This window comes from Phlebotomus argentipes, unplaced genomic scaffold, assembly GCF_947086385.1.
Source record: "Phlebotomus argentipes unplaced genomic scaffold, Phlebotomus argentipes genome assembly contig_74, whole genome shotgun sequence".
In the NCBI taxonomy this organism is placed as follows: domain Eukaryota; kingdom Metazoa; phylum Arthropoda; class Insecta; order Diptera; family Psychodidae; genus Phlebotomus; species Phlebotomus argentipes.
The window spans coordinates 26,689-32,160 of NW_026776190.1; positions in this window are offsets into that span (position 1 = coordinate 26,689).

Here is a 5,472-nt window from a genome sequence, read left to right on the forward strand (position 1 = left end):
TACTCCCAAATACTGAAATGCTTCCCGCAGAACACGGTGAAATCTCCGTGAATTGCACAGAAGTGATGCCGAGATGAAACAGTCACGAGACAGATCCACTACTTCATGTTTTCCATTGCCCCACGACCGTGAAAATTGATTTTTCCGTGCTGTCGACGTCCTGGGACTCTCCATGGACAATTCTCAGCAATACACATTTGTACGGCATCTGAAAATGTCGCAGCAAACTTCACGTTGAGCTTCGAATCCTATTAAATTCCGTCCATCTGTTGGGAATCTTTGAAAGTAGTTTGAGCGCGAAAACAGATATAGCTGGTGATTTGGAAAAGCTCATGAAAGCTTCACAAGATTTTGATATTCGGCAAGGCGATCTTGCAAAATTAAAAAGTTCAATTCCTCAGCAAATGCCAATAAACAAAAAAGGCACGTTATTTACTTTCCGAATGTAATTAGGATAGAGTAAATGGACAAACGGAAGCAAGTGTAATGGTAAAAATAGTCGATATTACATCAACATTTATTTACTATGAAATTTATGTGTTTTTCAGCTCAAGAAAAAAAAACGATTGAACTGAAGATTCGATACAAAAATAACTCTCACATTCATTGACAAATCGTCACAAGCCGCAAATGATGGCGTGAGAATCAATTTTCAGAATTCAGCGAAATTATCAATCCACATTTTGGTCTTAATAACTCGGATAACGGGTGCCAAAGAATAACTGAAGAAAATCCGTAAAATCAATAGATAAAAAGAAATGATGAAGGGGCTTAAAATGTTTTCTAACTCATACAAATCAATGTAAAACGCCCCGGGAAAGTTTGATATAAAGAATCGAAAGTCTCTCCGATCGCAATCAATCACAGAAATATATTCGAGAAGTACTGAAAAATATAAATAAATCCTTATGAAACATAGCATAAAGCGCATAAATCTGAAATCTGTCTCTGTCACGTTCAATCCAACGTCAGAGGCGCAGAAAGCTTGAGACAGAGGGGACGCAAATTGGCCGAGAAGGCGACTTCTCGAGTCTCTTGAGTTGAGTCCTCTTGTTACCAATCCCAAGTGCATCACCACGGAAATCAATGAAGTGTGGCGGGATAGAGCGGAGGAGCTCCCAAGGGAGACGCCGGGGGCGCGCGGAGTGCGGCGGATTTTTGCGCGCCGACTGATAACAGAGATTGAGGAAACTCCGCCCACGCAGTGTGTAGTGGAAAATGTAAGTGATTTTTGTGGAGCTCTCCACTAGTGTGACACGAGCCGTTTGGGGCGAGAGACACACATTTCGGAGCGTCGCTCGAGCGCCACCGGAAGGATTAACAGTTCTCAGTTCCTGTGCTGTGCGGAGATTTACTGCGTCCGGCGGCAGAAGGGCTGTCTGGTGACGGGAAGTGCAGGAAAAATTACCCAAGGGTGTTTTTGTTGACTCCAGTGCTGCTAATTTAATCTGAAAATCAGGTGAGATTTTCCCTAGCCACCCTTCGGTTAGGGAAAGTGGACATTTTTTTCCAGGGAAAAAAAGTGTCTTTCTGGTGGCTCGAGTGCGGGCAGTGCAAATCTCAATGAAAGATATTGTGCCCAAGACAGGTAGATTCTGTGTTCATTTAAGTGCTTTTTCTTCATTTAACAGTGCATTTTTCTCATTCTTCTTCTGTTTCTAGTGTTGTGAGATTTTTTAAGTCATTATATTCCATAAAATTCATATTTATTTCACTGTTCGATGCCATTTTAATCTCCATACGCTTATCGCACTTTTCTCTCTTTCTCTCCTCTTTGCTCGCGAGAAAATGATACTCTGCCACAGTGTGACGGTCAGATAAGAAAGCTACAAGTCGTGTAAAAAATCATGTACTATCAGTTGTGATTAATTAGGGGAGCTTTTTGTGGCAAGAAGAAACATTCACATCGAGCAAATACACTCATGAACGGCTATTTATAAGCATATGGAGACGATTGAGTGTAAATTGTGAATTGATAAACTTGGCCCACTTGGGCAAATGCCATGTGAGGAAATATTATTTCAACTGGGCAAAGGAAAAAAAAGCTGGCATGACTGTGTAAATGGGGCGCTTTTCACTCCCTCATCATTGACACTGTGAAGCAAATTGGCATTAAAGCAGCATTCCCATTCTATCTCTCTCTCACTCGCCGAAACACTTTCCGGACACAATGGCGAGGAGTCAATTGGCAATTGAATAATTGAATTGTGCTGCTGCCACTCAAAATTGCGTCCGTTCTGGAATTAATGAGCAGGATTCAATTTCATTTGGTGCGCTGAATGTCCCCAAACAAACTCATTTTCATAGGTATTTTGGGGTTGTTAATTCCAAATGTATCATTTTTCATCTTGTAATCCATACGTATTCCCAGTTTTTCCGCTTTGTTGGAAATATAGATGAAGTTGATAAATTTCCCTTCCGAGCATCACACACACACACGCTCGTGGGCTTTGCAATGAGAAATGGACACAATAATCTCTGCAAGTTGGAAAATTATTGGGCAAACATTTGTGCGACAGAAGTCTATTTTCGCTTTTGGCATCGTCTCAAATGTCTTCGGTCTTAACATTTGAGATGCCTCTCAAATTCTCTTTTGTGTGGTGGAAAAAGTGCGACAGGTCTAATAGGCAAATTCACGTGCCACAAATGATTTATCTCACACAATTTTGCCCGCCAGACAATCCAGCAAATTCCCGCAAGTGTAACAAGATTAGACGTGGCGTTCCTCACATTCAATGCTGATAAATTCAATTTACATCCATTAACATTCTGACGGCGGCAGGACGAGAAATCATAAAGTTCCCTGCAGGATGAAAGGGGATGGAAGGGATGTAATTGAGCTTTACAAGAGGCAGAATGTCAATGTGAAATGATTGATGAACTTTTTATGCATCGCGCGCGCAAGAACATTAATCAATCTTATTATCAAGTCAGGTGTGAGATTACCCTCATTGTCCCTCAATCACGGATTTTTCATCACTTTAAATAACTGAGCAACATTTATCACAAATCCGGAATTTATGCGAAAAATCCGCCCAAAAAGTGCGATTGTCTCAAGCATTACTCGCAGCCAAACTCACTGGCGAAATTGCTATTCTCACATTGTGTGCCGAGACCCATGTCACTCACCCTCGCGTGCAGTCCCACATGAATCCCAGGCCGGGCGTTTCCACCCACATCTGAAAGGCTTATCAAACATCCCTCCACCTCTTGAAGACACCAATGCTTTTCGGCTCAAGCAACAATACTCGCAGAGTCAGTTAGGAAGTAACAGAAAATAAAATCGATTTTCGCCCTTTTCTCCCCCCATTCCGCCGCCCCAGATCACCACCCAACGCCACCCACCGCCCAGCGACCCAGCATAGATTTAGTCTCCGTCAGGATCTGACTTCCCGAGGAGAACATCCATGAGTGATTCCTCTTATCATCATTCTCATATTCCATGTTTCCTTGCAACAATTCGTTCGGCACAGAGAGAGAGAGGGAGATTGTCGGAGGATTCTCGGGGCGCGAGTGGGGGTGAAGAGAGGAAAAAATCGTAGAAAAGCAAACAGTCAGTTTATATCGAAAAACTTACCACGGAGAAACTTCTCAGTCAACCCGATTCCCAGTGTGCTTCAGGGAAATGTCGAGGGGCGAGAGACTCTCGCTGAATTGAGGAAATTCATTGCGGATAAAATTTTCGCTCAATTGAGTTGATCGCTTACTTATTTGATAATAATAATTCAGTCAATTGAAACTAGTTTTAGCTCAGAGCCAAAGGATCTTATCTTATATTCTCACGCGATAACTCAAGCTTCCAAAAATCTTCATGGTTCACCAGAATACTTCTGGCTCTGTAGCAGTTAAAAAAAATACATTTCCACATGTTTCTGACCCCCTGACGAAGGTTTTGTAGGAGGAGGTGAACGTGATGTATTTCTTAGACATTCGTACAAAAGAGGAGAGCTTTGTATTTTAGTGCTCTACCTCAGTGAGCAGGAAGGAATAGTGTTTCCCGGGTGAGATTTCCAGGGGTGGAGTGAGGCGCCCGGAAGGATGAGTTCAATTCAATGCCGCATTGAAGGAGCTTTTGAGTGGAAATCCTCCCCCCAGTGGAAAACTGCCCCAAATTGACTGATGCCAATGAAAATCTCCACTCATGGCAAATGAACACATTCTCCACCGCCCAATTACATTCCTGAGAACGCGTGGCAAATGTATGTAGGTCAAGAAAAACTTTCGTCTCCCCCCTACCTTTCGCATTTCCCGTCTCCAATCCTTCACTCGTACTCCCGTAAATTACAATCTCCGCCCGAGTCTTGAGCTCGCGAAGGCGAATGGAATGAATAGGGAGAAAGAGGAAAGTTTTGTATTAATTCTAGCAAGAGTTTCTCTTCTCCCGGACAACTTTTGCCGCCATAAATTAAATTATTTGCTTAGCGTTACTATAAATCAGTTTAGGAAAAGCATTAACCCAATAGTGATCACAAAGTTGTGTAGATATCATTTACTGCTCTTTGAGCGCCTTCAGTTCTGGCTTCAAATGTGTTCATCGCAATGTGGAAGTTGACTAAGTAAATGATCAACACTACATCATCATAAATCAAACTTTGTCATTAATTTCTTGCAATAATGTTGCCTCTTCACACTACACTAAAATAGCAAAATTCAAATTTCAATGAATTCTTCTCACATAAACTGCATGTGTTTCAGTGTAATTACATGATTTTCCACAAAACTCTTAATAATATGACGGCAATAAATCATAATATAAGTAAAGTTGTCAATTAAATTCGTTGAAAGTTCTTAAAAATGTGGTCGAAAAAAGGTTCTCAAGATCATTTTGTAAATAAAATAAGAACTTTGCCAACTTCCTCGTCTTTTATATGATCAATAAAATCTGGGGAATAATGAGGAAAAGCTGGGTTACTTCTGGGTTTTGTGCAGATACAAAAAGCCACAAAATGAATCTCCAACTTCGAGTGGGAAGTTCACAAAATGCCCTCGCAGTTCATTCATGTAGTTTTGCATCCCTGGCAACTAAAGCCACACGAGTTATCATGGCAAAACAGACGCAGCCAAACACCGAAAGTGGGTGGAATTCCACCCACTCAGATTCAAAGCTATACGTGAAGCCCCGGGATGATGGCTTTCCCACCGTCTCTCTCTCCCACTCGCAGTGGGGTAGGTCGAGTATGGGTGGAATTCGCATGAACACTCTCGTATTTATAGCTGCAACATGACGAGCTACATATGCATTTGTGGCACATCTGCCACCTCCGCACGGGCGACACACGAGATTCGCTCTTCAGCCCGAAAGCTCTTCACTCTCATGTTGACTTTATGATGGATTTCCCCAGAGTGCACAAGTGGTAAACGATATCGATTAATATGCATTTGCAATGCTGCTCGGGAAAAGGCATCACAATTTGCCAATAAAACCGCTTTTCAATCACTCACACTCGCGCTTCGCCACTCCATCAGCGATCA